This window comes from Hyperoodon ampullatus (assembly GCF_949752795.1).
Source record: "Hyperoodon ampullatus genome assembly, chromosome: 8".
Lineage (NCBI taxonomy): Eukaryota > Metazoa > Chordata > Mammalia > Artiodactyla > Ziphiidae > Hyperoodon > Hyperoodon ampullatus.
In genome coordinates this window covers 49407909-49426429 of record NC_136921.1, presented here as the reverse complement: position 1 = coordinate 49426429, position 18521 = coordinate 49407909, and positions in this window count along the sequence as shown.

Below are 18521 nucleotides of genomic sequence, written 5' to 3'. Positions count from 1 at the left end.
TATGCTAAACACAAACACAGATAAAACCAAATGTACAGCTTGCTGCACAGGAATAGCTGACTGCATATATTACCAGCATGGCAGGTGAACCTTCCCTTTACTGCCAAATTAGTTCCAGGTATGAGATGTTGTTAGTGTCTCCAGTAGTCCTGACTGGTCTAAAATTGGACTGCTTTTGGATTTAAATCTGTGCCACTGTTTTGTTTGTGATGTGATATTCTAGTATTAATACATAATTTCTATAAACAGAAACTCAAGTGTCATCTGATTATTAAAGACTCTACCTTCCACACGGTCACATTACAGTGGAAATAAATGTAATTATGTACATGTATAATATGATCATTTTACTTTTGGTCAAAGAGGACAAATGTAGAACAGCTGTATTTTCTGTTTTAAAGTTCCCATCAGTCAATTACAGCACACTGATCTGAAAACAGATGGCACTGAAGTCAGGCAGAATTCTCCAGCACTGAGTATTAACATGCAGGAATTTTAGTAATATAGAGCATCACCCATAAGGTAAATCCTGTATGATATTTATCACTGTGCTATTACATAATAATTTTTTAAGTAAAATTAACCTGATTCTCTATTGTTGACTGATGTTGCATTATATTTATAACCCATTTTCTATCCTAGCAGCCACATTCCCTGGAGAGAAAGAATACTTATGTTTTCAGGGACTTAAAAAAATTTTTTTGGCCAGATAGATGTCTATTAAATGGTCAGAGTTTTTGGATGAGTACTAAAACATCTGTTCTCAGTATTGTCCTGCTTTCAACAATTCAGCTTGTTAGTAGATGGAGAGAAGTTCCCCTATGAGTTATCTCCCATAGTTCAGACTTATAGGATTACATTTGGTAGGAATAATGAGAACGAACTGTTAGCACCTATATTAAAAATGTATAGATTCATTTGATAAAATTTTCATACCACACTACAGATGCTCATTGAATTAAATCTCTTTACACAAAATGATGATTGATCTTTTTACTGCCTATAGAATATAAATGCTGAAGTATAACATATTACATTCATTGCAAGCAAATTAATTCTAAAAACAATATGCATATATATACCACAACAAACCTAAAAAAGCAGAGTCGTACAGATTCTACCACTTAACAACTAAGTTCAATGTAAGAAGACATGTACATCTTGAGATAAATAACTAAGAAAAGAATACTGGCAAAACACGTCCTTTACAAGACAGTTCAAGATATAATTCTTAATATTTCAGTGACATAGGTACAAATAAAACAGGGAAAAATATTGAAATATTACTGGAGGATTGCTGATTCTACAAAGATTATTTCATTGAGACCCTGTACAACTAAAACACCCTTGCCACAAGCAAGAACAGGAAGACTATGATAGATGGAAAGAAGAAGAAAATCAACTTAGGGACCTCCAAACATGATGGATAACACAATGGTGAGTTCCATGGGTTTTCTTATTGCCTCCCACATATCCTGATAAAACATTACAGATTATAGCATCTGCATTACAACAATAACAATTTTAGATGTCGGTAGGATAATATCTTCCTAAACCTAAAGCAGGCAAAGGCTGTTTTTCAAATAGAAAATGAAGAGGATTAATCCCGAAGAAAAAGTAAAATTTTAATTATCAAAAAATAGTGCTGAGAGTGAAGGGGAAAGGTATAAACTTTGAAGAGATATCTGTAGATCATAAGAGGCATAAATGACTTGTACCCAGCATATATGTCATGGCAATTTTAAAAATAGAGAATTGCATAGAAAACAGGTTTGAATGGGTATGTCACAAAAGAATATATATAAATGACTAATGAATAAAAGGTATTCAATATCATAGTAATTACAGAAATGCAAATTAAAACTAAATTAATACACTTCATATCTACCAGAATGATTGACTCCCAGAAAGTAATTTTACTAGATTTAACCATAGATCTGAAAAATAATAAATTACTTTATCATTTATATCTCAAAAATAGAGTTTAACCTACGCTGGAATATCATTAAAAATAAATTGTTGGGCTTCCCTGGTGGGGTAGTGGTTGAGAGTCTGCCTTCCGATGTAGGGGACACGGGTTCGTGCCCCGGTCCAGGAAGATCCCACATGCCACGGAGCAGCTGGCCCCATGAGCCATGGCCGCTGAGCCTGTGCGTCCGGGGCCTGTGCTCGGCAACAGGAGAGGCCACAACAGTGAGAGGCCCGTGTACCACAAAAATTAAAAAATTAAAAAAAATAAATTGTTTATATCTGAATGTAAAATATCCATTTTTATTAAAGTTATGTGATGTTCCTCTTAAGAGTGAACTCCTGAAATAGTCTAAGTTATTATTTAGATGGGTTCTGATAAAACAGACTGACTTTATTAGAGCTAAAAATGACAACTTTATTTTCAGTTCAACACATAGTAGAAGTAGACTTTAAAATTATGAATATTTTCTTTCCTAAAACAATTGCAACTGAATATCTGTAGCTTTCAATTAGTAATGTAATTTCAATAATATAAAATTGATGGACTGTAATGAACTAGAAGTATCAATTGCCTACAAGCTCTCACTGAAAGTTTTTTTATGACAGACGCCATATGTAATTAAATTTCACAGTCAAAGGAAAAAGCCTTTCAAATGCTTTTGTTAGTATATTTTCAAAAAGAATACAGTATCAAGCTTTGTAGTAACATTTCTGTTTTTCTTCCTGCACTCAGAATAGCACTGTCAAATTATAGTTAATGACCCATTTTAAATCTCTCAAATTATAGAGTGAATGATGTGAGTTAATGTGCCCCCTTACTTTTTAAACATTTCTTAAGTAGTTTTCTAAGTTTTTTAAAGAAGAAAATATGCTTTAGTCATATCAAAAGTTATGTTCAACTTTTCCAGACAAGGAAGATGTTTTTTCTAATTTAATTTCTTGTACATAAGATTTGAAAGCATAGATAAAGCAGTATCTATAAACATATCAATTGATTTAACTCAGCTGAGTGAAGTTTATGTTAAAGAAAAAGAATCAAAATATCACATTTTGGAAGTAAAAAATATTTTATAATAGGAAGTGATGCTGAACTTTATACTCTTCTCTCAATTATACACTCAACTTAATTAAATATTAGGTTTATAGTAAGAGAACACTTCTCTATTCTCATAGTGATTCCTATTTCAGCTGAGCAGGTTTTTCTGTACTTTCCTAACACTGTGTGCAACTTGACAGAATTATGCATTCACAGGCAACGATTCATATTTGAAGGAAATGCCATAGAGGATAGGAGTTCACTACACGATCCTTAGCTAATAGGAAGCTTTTCATGGAAGCTTCTTCCTAGAAGCATAATGGAAGCTTCTTGTGCATGTAACTTCCAAAATTACAAGATGTTACCATTATGAGTCTACAAAATATGAAAGGAGAATTGATTAATAAAAGTTAGGTAACACTGAATATTGTCATCACGACATATATAACAGCCACACAATAAGCAAAATTATTTTTAACTATTTAGGGTCACGAAGCATATACCTATGGTGTCCTTTCTTCCATTAATGCTTACTGTCTTAGTAAATTTGGCGAGGTGATGGATGTGTTAATTAACTTGAATGTGGTAATCATTTTACAATGTATATGTATATTAAATCATCACATTTGCATCTTAAATCACGCTGTAAAACCTAAATATAAAAAACTTTTATTTATCAAGCATACCTTGACAAGCTAGAAAAATATAATAAAAAATAAGGCCGTAAATAAACACTAATGGTTCTCATAAAAAATATATTTTAAAGAACGCTTACTATCTGTAATTGCCAAGGACTGGCAAGGTATTTATCTGGAGTGATTTAAAAAATGAAATACCTTTTTAAGTCTGTAATTAGAGTTTCCAATGTTGATTTAATGTAATTATTTTTTGTTTACTTTTCTTCTGTGAATTACAACTGTGAAATGTCTCTTATTTGAATAAAGTAGAGAACTTTTCTGAACTGCTTAAAGAGACTGATACGTAGAATATTTTGTAGTTATTGTAAGACAGTGGATTAAAGAAATGTAAGTATTCTCCTGCCATAAACATCTGGAAATCATGGGTAAAAACTAACAAACATATTTCAAATTCAAATCTGATCTTACGTTAAAGAAAAGGAAATTTCCAGTTTCCAGTTTCCAAGTATAAGATGGAACACTGGAACCTAGTTAGGAAAGCAGATGAGCTGATACTGCTCCTGCGTGAGGTCTCAGGGATAAGAGTACACAGCAGGAGAGGGTTCCATCCACATAAACCCAAGAGACTAGGCCTTGTGTCCATGTAGGGCAGAGGGTAGAAAATAAGATCACTGAAGATAAACCAGGAACCCCAGCTATCTGATAACCAGGAAAAGTAGGTGGACAGAGAAATGCAGAGAGTATTACAAGCTTCTCTGTATCTGCATAAGCTGTAGGTGAAAACAAACCAAAAAAATAAGATTCTCAGTTCAGCCTAGACATGCCCTGGATATCCCCAAGCCATGAAATTAACATAAAAGTTGGTTTTTGCCATTTGAATTCCAATTATGTCTAATGAAAGCAAACCAAAACCCACTGTGGAGATACACTGCCACTCAGAGAAAAAATTTACCAGAATAGAAGATGAGATTTTTCAATGCAAAAAAGCATAAAATTTCAAGTAAGATAAATGAATAAAAATTCACAGCTGAACATATCTGAGTGAAATTCCATAATACTATAAAAAAGATAATTCAAAAATAATCATAGGCAAGAGATAAAACTACATCTAGAGCAAAATATCATGACCAATATGAAGCTAATTGAATATCTTTAAAATACTAAGATAGTCATCAAATCACAAGAGAAAAGAACAAGTAGAAAAAATCTACAAAAACAAATCCAAAACAATTAACAAAACGGCAATAGGAATATAGGTATCAATAATTACCTTAAATGTAAGCAGACTAAGTCCTCCAACCAAAAGACACAGACTGGATAAATGGATACAAAAACAAGACCTGTATATATGCTGCCTACAAGAGACTCACATCAGATCTAGAGACACATACAGACTGAAAGTGAGGGGATAAAAAAAGTATTCCATGCAAATGGAAATCAAAAGAAAGCCAGAGTTGCAATACTTGTAACAGAAAAAATAGAATTTAAAATAAATACTGTTTCAAGAGATAAAGGACACTATATAATGGTCAAAGGATCAAACCAAGAAAAAGATATAACAATTGTAAATATATATGCAACCAACATAGGAACATCTCAATATATGAAGCAAATGTTCACAGACGTAAGAGGAGAATTTGACACTAACAAAATAATAGTGGGGGACTTTAACGGCCCACCTACATCAATGGACAGATCATTCAGGCATAAAATCAATAATAAAAAAAACACAGGCCTTAAATGACACCTTAGACCAGATGAACTTAATTGATATTTCTATAGCATTCCACGCAAAAGCAGAATACACATTCTTTTCAAATGCACAAGGAAGATTCTCCAGGAGAAATTGCACACTAGGCTACAAAGCAAGCTTCCATAAACTTAAGAAATCTGAAATCATATCAAGCATCTTTTCTGACCACACTATGAGGCTAGAAATCAACTATAAGAAAAAACTGCAAAAACCATAAATACATGGAAGCTAAACAATATACCACTAAACAACGAATGGATCACTGAAGAAATCAAAGAGGAAATCAAATAATACCTAGAGACAAATGAAAATGAAAACATGATGATACAAAACCTATGGGATGCAGCAAAAGCAATTCTAAGAGGGGAGTTTATACAAGCTTACACCAGGAAGCAAGAAAACTCTTAAATAAACCACCTAACCTTATGCCTAAAGCAACTAGGGAAGAACAACAACAACAAAAAACCCCGAAGTTAGTAGAGGGAAAGAAATCATGAAAATCAGAGCAGAAATAAATGAAATAGAGACTAAGAAAACAGTAGAAAAGGCCAATGAAACTAAAAGCTGGTTCTTTGAAAAGATAAGCAAAATTCATACACCTTTAGCCAGACTCATCAAGGAAAAAAAAGGGAGAGGGCTCAAATCAATAAAATGACAAATAAAAAAGAAGTTACAACAAACAACACAGAAATACAAAGGATCATAAGACACTACTACAAGCAACTAGACACCAATAAAATGGACAACCTGGAAGAAAAAAACAAATTCTTAGAAAGTTACAATCTCCCAAGACTGAACCAGGAAGAAATAGAAAATATGAAAATACCAATTAAAAGAACTGAAATTTTGAATCTGTGATTAAAAAACCAGAGACAGGCATGAGACACTAAAGCTGCTGCTGTAGCCACAAAGAAGTCTGTGTGCAAGCACAGGTCACAACCACACCTCTCCTGCTGGGAGCCTGTGCAGCCTGCCACTGCCAGGGTGCTGTGATCCAGGGACAACTTCCCCAGGAGAACACATGGCGTGCCTCAGGCTGTTGCAACATCATGGCAGCATCTGCCACCACAGGCTTGCCCCTCATTCCATACCCCTCCCTCTCCCCAGCCTGAGTGAGCCAGAGCCCCCTAATCAGCTGCTATTTTAATCCCATCCTGTCTGGCCAGGGAAGAGACACCCTCAGGTGACCCACACAGAGGTGGAGCCAAACTAAAGCTGAACCACAGGAGCTGTGTGAACAAAGAACAGAAAGGGAAATATCTCCCAGCAGCCTCGGGAGTAGCGGACTAAATCTCCACAATCAACTTGATGTATCTTGCATCTGTGGAATAACTGAATAGACAATGAATCATCCCACACTTGAGGCAGTGGACTTTGGGAGCAACTGTAGGCTAGGGGTTTGCTTTCTGCAACTAATTTGTTTCTGGTTTTATGTTTATCTTAGTTTAGTATTTAGAGCTTATTATCATTGGTAGATTTGTTTATTGATTTGGTCGCTCTCTTCCTTTATATATATATATATATTATTTTTTCTTTTTCTGAGTGTTTAGTGTATGCTTCTTTGTGTGATTTTGTCTGCATACCTTTACTTTTACCATTTATTGTAGGGTTCTGTCCGTCCATTTTTTTTTTTTTTTTGTATAGTTGTACTGCTTGTTATAATTGGTGGATTTGTTTTTTCATTTGGTTGCTCTCTTCTTTCTTTTTTTAAATTACTTTTTTATTTTTTAATTTTTAATATATTTTTTTTATTTTAATAAATTTATTTTATTCTTTTTTTCTTTTTCTTTTTTTTTTTTCTCCCTTTTCTTCTGAGCTGTGTGGCTGACAGGGTCTTGGTACTCTGGCCAGGTTTCAGGCCTGAGCCTCTGAGGTGGGAGACTGAGTGCAGGAAACTGCTCCACCAGAGACCTCCTGGACCCACATAATACCAAATGGTGAAAGATCTCCCAGAGATCTCCATCTCAACATTAAGACCCAACTTCACTCAATGACCAGCAAGCTACGGTGCTGGACACCCTATGCCAAACAACTAGCAAGACAGGAACACAAACTCACCCATTAACAAAGAGGCTGCCTAAAATCATGATAAGTTCAGAGACACCTCAAAACACACAACTGGAAACGGTCCTGCCAACCAGAAAGAAAATATCCAGCCTCATCCACCAGAACAAAGGCATCAGTCCCCTACACCAGGAAGCTTACACAACCCACTGAACCAACCTTACCCACTGGGGGAAGACACCAGAAACAACAGGAAATATGAACTGGCAGCCTGCGAAAAGGAGACCCCAAACACAGTAAGTTAAGCAAAATGAGAAGACACAGAAACACACAGCAGATGAAGAAGCAGGTAAAAACCCACCAGACCAAACAAATGAAGAGGAAATAGGCAGTCTACTTGAAAAAGAATTCAGAGTAATGATAGTAAGAATGATCCAAAATCTTGGAAATACAATGGAGAAAATATAAGAAACATTTAACAAGGACCTAGAAGAACTAAAGAGCAAACAAACAAGGATAAACACCACAATAAATGAAATTAAATATTCTCTAGAAGGAATCAATAGCAGAATAACTGAGGCATAGGAACGGATAAGTGGCCTGGAAGACAAAATAGTGGAAATAACTACAGCAGAGCAGAATAAAGAAAAAAGAATGAAAAGAATTGAGCACAGACTCAGAGACCTCTGGGGCAACATTAAATGCACGGACATTCGAATTATTGGGGTCCCAGAGGAAGAGGAGAAAAAAAAGGGACTGAGAAAATATTTGAAGAAATTATAGTTGAAAACTTCCCTAATATGGGTAAGGTAATAGTCAATCAGTCCAGGAAGCACACAGAATCCCATACAGGATAAATCCAAGGAGAAACATGTCAAGACACATATTAATCAAACTATCAAAAATTAAATACAAGAAAAAATATTAAAAGTAGCAAAGGAAAAGCAAAAAATAACATAAAAGGGAATCCCCATAGGGTTAACAGCTGATCTTTCAGCAGAAACTCTGCAAGCCAGAAGGCAGTGGCAGGACATATTTAAAGTGATGAAAGGGAAAAACCTACAACCAAGGTTACTCTACCCAGTAAGGATCTCATTCACATTCGATGAAGAAATTAAAACCTTTACAAACAAGCAAAAGCTAAGAGAACTCAGCAACACCAAACTAGCATTACAACAAATGCTAAAGGAAATTCTCTTGGCAGTAAACACAAGAGAAGAAAAAGACCTACAAAAACAAACCCAAAACAATTAAGAAAATGATAATAGGAACATACATATTGATAATTACCTTATATGTAAATGGATTAAATGTCTCAACCAAAAGATATAGACTGGCTGAATGGATACAAAAACATGACCTATACATATGCTGACTAAAAGAGACCCACTTCAGACCTAGGGACAAAACAGAGTGAAAGTGAGAGGATGGAAAAAGATATTCCATGCAAAAGGAAATCAAAAGAAAGCTGGAGTACAAATCCTCATATAAGACAAAATAGACTTTAAAATTACAACTATTACAAGAGACAAAAAAGGACACTACATGATGATTAAGGGATCATTCCAAGAAAAAGCTATAACAATTGTAAATATTTATGCAACCAACATAGGAGCACTTCAATACATAAGGCAAATGCTAACCTCCATAAAAGGGAAAATCGACAGTAACACAATCATAATAGGGGACTTTAATACCCCACTTTCACCAATGGAAAGATCACCCAAAATGAAAATAAATAAGGAAAGAGATGCTTTAAATGACACATTAAACAAGATGGACTAAATTGCTATTTATAGGACATTCCATCCAAAAACAACAGAATACACTTTCTTTTCAAGTGCTCATGGAACATTCTCCAAGATAGATCATATGTGGGTCACAAATCAAGGCTTAGTAAACTTAAGAAAATTGAAATTGTATCAAGTATCTTTCCCGACCACAATGCTATGAAACTAGATATCAATTACAGGAAAAATATCTGTAAAAAATATTAATACATGGAGGCTAAACAATACATTACTAAATAACCAAGAGATCACTGAAGAAATCAAAAAATACCTAGAAACAAATGACAATGAAAAAACAACAGCCCAAAACCTATGGATGCAGCAAAACCAGTTCTAAGAGGGAAGTTTATAGCAATACAATCCTACCTCAGGAAACAAGAAACACCTCAAAGTAACAAGCTAACCTTACACCTAAAGCAATTAGAGAAAGAAGAACAAAAAACCCCCAAAGTTAGCAGAAGGAAAGATATCATAAAGATCAGATCAGAAATACATGAAAAAGAAATGAAGAAAACAAGAGCAAAGATCAATAAAACTAAAAGTTGGTTCTTTGAGAAGAAAAACAAAATTGATTAACCATTACTCAGACTCATCAAGAAAAGAAGGGAGAAGACTCAAATCAACAGAATTAGAAATGAAAAAGGAGAAGTAACAAGTGACAATGAAGAAATACAAAAGATCATGAGAGATTAATACAAGCAACTATATGCCAATAGAATGGACAAGCTGGAAGAAATGGACACATTTTTAGAAAAGCACAACCTTCTGAGACTGAGCCAGGAAGAAATAGAAAATATAAACAGACCAATCACAAGCACTGAAGTTGAAACTGTGATTAAAAATCTTCCAACAAACAAAAGCCCAGGACCAGATGGCTTCACAGGGGAATTATATCAAACATTGAGAGAATAGCTAACACCTATCCTTCTCAAACTCTTCCAAAATATAGCAGAGGGAGGAGCACTCCCAAACTCATTCTACGAGGCCACCATCACCCTGACACCAAAATCAGACAAAGATGTCACAAAGAAAGAAAACTACAGGCCATTATCACTGATGAACATAGATGCAAAAATCCTCAACAAAATACTAGCAAACAGAATCCAACAGCACATTAAAAGGTTGACACACCATGATCATGTAGGGTTTATCCCAGGAATGCAAGGATTCTTCAATATATGCAAATCATTCAATGTGATAAACCATATTAACAAATGGAAGGAGAAAAACGATATGATTATCTCAATAGATGCAGAAAAAGCTTTTGACAAAATTCAACACCCATTTATGATAAAAAGTCTCCAGAAAGTAGGCATAGAGGGAACTTACCTCAACATAATAAAGGCCATATATGACAAGCCCACAGCCAACATGTTTCTCAATGGTGAAAAACTGAAACCATTTCCACTAAGATCAGGAACTAGACAAGGTTGCCCACTCTCACTACTATTATTCAACATAGTTTTGGGAGTTTTACCCACAGCAATCAGAGAAGAAAAACAAATAAAAGGAAACAAAATTGGAAAATCAGATGTAAAACTGTCACTGTTTGCAGATGACATGATAGTATAGAGAGAGAATCCTAAAGATGCTACCAGAAAACTACTAGAGCTAATTAATGAAACTGGTAAAGTAGAAGGATACAAAATTATTGCAGAGATTTCTCTTGCATTCCTATACACTAATGATGAAGAATCTGAAAGAGAAATTAAGGAAATACTCCCATTTAGCATTGCGACAAAAAGAATAAAATACCTAGGAATAAACCTCCCTAAGGAGACAAAAGACCTGTATGCAGAAAACTATAAGACACTGATGACAAAAATTAAAGATGATACAAACAGATGGAGAGATATACCATGTTCCTGGATTGGACGAATCAAAATTGTGAAAATGACTGTACTATCCAAGGCAATCTACAGATTCAATGCAATCGCTATCAAAATGCTAATGGCATTTTTCACAGAACTATAATAAAAAATTTCACAATTTGTATGGAAACATGAAAGACTCCGAATAGCCAAAGCAATCTGGAGAAAGAAAAGTGGAGCTAGAGGAATCAGGCTCCCTGACATCAAACTATACTACAAAGCTACAGTAATCAAGACAGTATGGTACTGGCACAAAAACAGAAATACAGATCAATGGAACAGGAGAGAAATCCCAGAGATAAACCCATGCACATATGGTCACCTTATCTTTGATAAGGAAGACAAGAATATACAATGCAGAAAGGACAGCCTCTTCAATAAGTGGTGCTGGGAAACTGGACAGCTACATGTAATAGAATGAAGCTAGACCACTCCCTAACACCATACACAAAAATAAACTCAAAATGGATTAAAGACCTAAATGTAAGGCCAGACACTATAAAACTCTTAGAGGAAAACATAGGCAGAACACTCTGTGACATAAATCACAGCAAGATCTTTTTTGACCCACCTCCTAGAGAAATGGAAATTTAAAAAAATAAACAAATGGGACCTAATGAAACTTAAAAGCTACTGTACAGCAAAGGAAACCATAAACAAGATGAAAAGACAACCCTCAGAATGGGAGAAAATATTTGCAAAGGAAGCCACTAACAAAAGATTAATCTCTAAAGTATACAAGCAGCTCACGCAGGTCATTAACAAAAAAACAAACAATCCAATTCAAAAATGTGCAGAAGAGCTAAATAGACATTTCTCCAAAGAAGATATACAGATTGCCAACAAACATATGAAAGGATGCTCAACATCACTAATCATTAGAGAAATGCACATCAAAACTACAATGAGGTATCACCTCACACTATTCAGAATGGCCATCATTAAAAAATCAGCGACAATAAATGCTGGAGAGGGTGTGGAGAAAAGGGAACCCTCTTGTACTGTGGGTGGGAATGTAAATTGATACAGCCACTATGGAAAACAGTTTTGAGGTTCCTTACAAAACTAAAAATAGAACTACCATATGACCCAGCAATCCCACTACTAGGCATATACCCCGAGAAAACCATAATTCAAAAAGAGTCATGTACCGCAGTGTTCATTGCAGCTCTATTTACAATATCCAGGAGGTGGAAGCAACCTAAGTGTCTATCGATAGATGAATGGATAAAGAAGATGTGGCACATATATATAGTGGAATATTACTCAGCCATAAAAAGAAACAAAATTGAGTTATTTGTAGTGAGGTAGATGGACCTAGAGTCTGTCATACAGAGTGAAGAAAGTCAGAAAGAGAAAAACAAATACTGTATACTAACACATATATATGGAATCTAAAAAAGAAAAAAATAAATGGTTCTGAAGAACCTAGAGGCAGGACAGGAATAAAAATGCAGAGGTAGAGAATGGACTTGAGGATACGGGGAAGGGTAAGGGTAAGCCGGGACGAAGTGAGAGAGTGGCATGGACATATATACACTACCAAATGTAAAACAGCTAGTGGGAAGCAGCCGCATAGCATAGGGAGATCAGCTTGGTGCTTTTTGTCCACCTAGAGTGGTGGGATAGGGACGGTGGCAGGGAGATGCAAGAGGGAGGAGACACGGGGATATATGTATATCTATAGCTGATTCACTTTGTTATACAGCAGAAACTAACACAACATTGTAAAGCAATTATACTCCAATAAAGATGTTAAAAAGAAAAAGTAAGTAAATTCAGTCATTCTACATAATGGCCAAGTTCACTAATGAATAATCCACCTAATTAATATAAACATTAGTTCAAAAAATAAGCAACAAACCTACCCTGATTACATATGCCATCATCACTTTCTAAATGCTTCATTTTACAGAAATCAGTAATAGAAAATATAGTGAGAAAAAAACCTGTTAACAAATAATGTTTAAATGGTAACATATATATATATACCTACACAAATATACATATGCATACATATAACAAGTTTCACTTCACTCACACTCCATTTCACTTTTAGATTCTTTTAAAGTAGGGTTGACTCCAGGCTGATATATAAAACGTCTAGATCCTATGGAATTGAAGAAAACATGCATGTAAAGAGCTTAAATGTTATTAAATTTGTTTTCTTAAACAGAAAGAAAACATGCTTTTCCATATTGATTTGCTTGGTTTTCCTAGTCCAGAAATAATTGCATATCTACCAAACAGAAACAAGAGAAAAGTAATCCTTTACTTTCACATATCTGTTTATTGTAGACTTTCACTATGTTACAAGACCTTTCAAATTTCAAATAGAGTGAAACAAATAAAACATTGGTGCTGGGTTCATTAGCATTTAATGAATAACAAATTAGCTTGCCTGGACTAGTAATCTGAATTAGTTGTCCTCCTGAGTTTTTCATTTATGTTATCTTCTTTCATTCAAATTAAGGAAGTACACAAACAGAATTAGATGTGGTAGCAATCTCTGTAGCAAGTAACAGGAAATGGGCTTTGCAAAATGAATTACAGATATATTTCCTCATACCAGCAACAATCAAACCTTACATTTCAGGTAAATTTTAGACTTTTTCATTACACCATCTCCTATAAGTTAGAGGGTAAGTTAATACAAAGTAATGTTTTTAAGAAAGTGAATTAAGTTGTTTTTCTCATGAATAGTTGATTTCATGAGGTCTTGGGGGAAAGGCATGTTAGAGTACTTCTGCTGAATCTAAGGTTGCACTGTTCCTAGAATCCACTACTATCACCAAGCACAGGCATGAGCATAACCACATCCATTCCCACTTGTCCATTTGATTTGGCTTTATGCCCGCGGTAGCAAAAGCTGAGTTTTTTAAACAAAAATAAAATTTGATTCTAGTTCTTCAGCAATACTCTTTCAGACATAAATAGTGACTGCCTCACGGCACAACTGGGTCCAGGTGAAACTGTAGAGTAAGCAAAATTTGTCTACAGTTGCTGTAATATTTTTCCACTTCTGCGAAAAACATCTCAGGCATTAAATTTACCTTAGTTGAACATTAACTCATTTTGCATGTGTTAAACAATTTAATCCTCCCCATAACATTGTGAATTAAAATGAACTAAATTTTAATTCAGAGGAGCTAAGTAAGTGAAAACAAATTACACAGCCAGTAAATGATAGAGCGAGTGCTTAAACACAAGTCTAAATAACTCCAAAAGAAGCACTCTTAACTCTTTATCACACTGCCTGCCAGAAAACTGGGTTTTTCACAATTTCTTGAACATGGAAATTTGGACTGAAGGCTCACCTCATGACATCCAATTCTTTAACTAGGTCAGTGCTGCTGGGTCTACTTCTTGATTTTTCCCTTAAGCCCAGTGACAGCCAACATTACGTCCTTCATTGCTGTAGTCACTCATTTTTAAGCACCTGGTAGAAATGGGTTATTATTTTAGTACCAAAGGGCATGGCTTCTGTGCTAAAGTACTTTGGAGTCCAGTGGGACAATAGATAGGTGATAAAGTTCTGGAAAATTATGGATGTTATGGTAAAGGTATGCAGGGAGGTCTGTGAAAAAAGAATCTAATGATTTCAACAAGCTCCTGCAAATTTCCAGGGAAAAACATTTACATGGTGATCTCTGGCTCATTTATTTGTTCAGCCCCTTGCAAGTGTTGGTTTCTTCAGTGACACAAATGTGGAACTCAGCTCTCTTCTTTGTATTACTACACACAAAACTAAACTTAAAAAAAAAAAAAACCACTAGCCTAATCCTGAATGTCAAACTAGGTAACTGGGTAAAGAGAGGAGAAAGAGAAGAGAGTTAGCTCAAAACAAAATGAACATTGGTCAAACATTACATATCTTTGTCCTTGAGGGTTCTTCAACTAATCTATGTTGTCCTTACAATATCCCACTCTTTTCTCTCACTCCTTTCTTCTATTCTCCCCCCACCCCCAGTTTCCTGTTTGTTCTGTCAATTAGAAATCTAACGATATTTTTGTGTGTGTGTCTGTCTGTATATAAGGCACTCATCTTTTATCCCAAGTGAATATCAATTGTATTTTCCTAAACAAAAGTTCTTCTCCATAATAGAAACTTTGATAAGTTCTGTAGCTCCTGAAGAAATATAGGTAGGTAAAGTCTCTCAAAGGAGAATATGAGTAAGTAAATACCAAGAGTAAATTTATAGGAGTTATCTGTGTAAGGCTTATCTAAGTAAGAGGAGTCATACATGTAAGAAATGGATAAAAATAAGCTTAAAAATACTGAGAAGTAATTTCCAGTATGGTGGGTTTCACAGACCGCAGGATAGAAAAAACTTTCAGGAAGGACGAATGAGCAAACAGTGTCACGGATGCCAGGGAGACGAAGGACAAAACAGGCCATGCCTCTGGTAATGTGGCAGTTACTGCTGACTTCTGCAAGAAGAGTTTCAGTATCGTATGTAATGCTGGCCAACTTTTATATAAAGATTCAACCTAAAGATAAGTACTGTTCACAACACAGTTTTCCTTAAAAGCTCAGCTAAAATAAAAGAGCTTGGATAAATAATTTAACATAAAAATATCTTAGTTTGATTAGTGTATTACCATTTTAAAGATCTCCAGATGGATCTATAGTTTTCACAACTTATACACCAGACAAGTGCACACACAATATTCTCTTCATCTGAAATAATTTCATTCATGTATATAACTACAATTGTTATTTTTTAGGATAAAAACATCCTATGTATAACTGAAGCAGGAAAAAATGTAGTAAAAATTCTAATCATAAATACAAATGAAAACAGGGAGCATTTATATATGTAAAATGACAAGTTAGTAATGTTATTCACAATATAAACATAACATTCTTGTTCTTTATCATACCTATTTATTCTTAAGCATGATTATAGATGATAAAGTAGTGTAAGTATCAGAGGCTCTGATACAACTAGTTTTATCATACATACATGCCTTTGAGGGTCAGGGGGAATGAGTACAACCAGAGGAGTTACTGTGGCCCTTCCCAAAATGTCTAAGACCTCTCTGGTTCTCCCAAGGAGGATTTATTCCTTTCTGATCCTAGTCGTGTAGGCGTCCTATCCTATTCTCCAGTCTCTCATAAGACTAGAGGGAAAAGTATCCTTCAGGGGTTCTCTTGATCACATCCCCCGGATTTGACCTATATACGGGCATAAGCGGTTGCCTGGACCAAGAATGGAAGAGGACTGAAATAGGGTTAGGGCAGGAGCCTAGGTAAGGCACATTTATGCTGCCAGTTACTTGAATACCCATACTTTTAAAAACTTAACTTTTATTAGAACATCTAACATGACTGTATTTGTTATTAGAATATTTTGAAATTAGGTTATTCATGATTATTCATTTGACTAATTCTTATATTTTATACAATATTACCCATTTCAAATGAGAAAACTGTGTCAAATGATGTATCGACATTCCCTCAACATCGTATGTTGAAATTCTAACTCTCAACATTAAGAGGTAGAGAATTTGGGAGGTATTTAGGTCATGAGAGTGGAGCCCTCATGATGAAGTCAGTGCCTTTACAAGAAGAGACAAGTGAGAGGCAATCTCTTTCCTCACCACGTGAGGACATGAGAAGACGGCCATCTATAAACTAGGAAGGGGGTCTTCACCAAGAATCCAACCACCCTGTCAGTCTGATCTTAGGCTTCCAGCCTCCAGAACTGTGAGAAATAAGTGATTGTTGTTTAAGCTACCCAGTCTATGTTATTCTATCACAGCAGCCCTAGGACATTCAGTATTATGAAAAAGACATTATTGCTCAATGCTTTGCTTCGTATTTTTGTGTTTGACCAAATGTTCAACAAACACCTGCTAACTTGACTTGACGAAACCTCAGTCAGGCTTCTGTCCTCTTACCAAACCCCTGAACTTTGTTCCACACTTGAGCTTAAGCACTGTAATGAAAACCAAGGTCCTGCTAATGGCACCTTCTGAAAATCAGCTGACCACAAAGAAAACATTTTTTGTTCAGTTCTTTGATAATGCTACCTGCTCACCCCACTCCTCTACACCTAGTCCTTTTCTAGCCTGATTTTGCTTCTCCTTATAAAAGAAAGAATCCCCTTCTTTCTTTACTCATAGACACAGATTCTATGGTCAGAGCATTCTCCCTCTACCATAGTCTTTCTGAATAAAATCTTTCCTTTTTTAAGTGTGGGCTTATTTTTATTATGATATGTTAAAATATTTTCTACATTGGGTTGACCCTGGATAAAGTCAGGAGAAATATTTTAGAGGGCATAAAAGATGCTTGTGTTGAAGAGAGCTTTCATTACTACACTGAAATCTTTAATTAAAAAAGATAAGGGAATTCCCTGGTGGTCCAGTGGTTAGGACTCTGCACTTTAAGTGCTGAGGGTGTGGGTTCAATCCCCGGTCAGGCAACTAAGATTCTGAGAGCCGCGTGGCCTCAGCCCCCCCACCAAAAAAAAACAAAACAAAAAAAGGATGAGTAACTTCAGAATTTCAGAGTGTAAGCTAACTTTTTAATGTTGACAAAAAGCAATGAAATAATTCATTTTAACTATTATTGAGTATCTGCAATGAAACAGAAAATGTATTGTATGTTTCCAAATACTTTAGTGCCTTCATGTTTCCCATGAACTCTATGCAAGTTTAACTCATTTTCTGAAAGAGGAAAATGAAGCTCATGGATACAGGAATGATATGGTTTGACTAAGGTCACACAAGTAGCAGTAATATGGACAGGTGCCATTTGAATGCAAGTCTCATGATGCCAAACCAAATGTTGTTTACACACAACAGCTGCAGCACAAAACGTGTACACTATTTGATTATAAAAGAAAAGAAAAATCTTCTCTGGATAATATTGAAAGCTGAACACTTTCAAAGTCGTCTTGGGATCCAGAGGCTTAGAGAATTTTGTTATTAAACAACCGAACAGAAAACAGTAAGAACACAGGGAAGGCTTTTCCCATATATAAAGGATGAGGTTATTTATGGATATTTTGCAAATTTTCCATTTGCTGGTGGTACTCAAGAGAACTGAGAATCTTATTTTAAGAGTATGGGGTATTTTGGATGTTTGCCATGTAATTATTCTTTCTTATTTGTGATAAATTGGACTTTATATACTGTCACTATTTGACAAAGCATATGAAATATTTCAAAATGATTTGAAAATCAGTGCATGTTTTATTTCATTATTACTCAAAATTATTTTGGGTAGAAATAAAGGACTGAAGAAATTTTTTTCTATTATAATTGTCTCCTGATATTCTTAAGATTGTTTTTCTTTGCTTGATAAAAGAAGCAATATTTGGGTCTAGCAAATGAAGAGACTCATCATTTATCTTGACAAGACTCTAAATAGATATTCTTACATTTCAAGGTCATGGATGCTATATCCCATTAAGACAATTTCTCCAGTCTGTGTGGGACTGGAAGTTA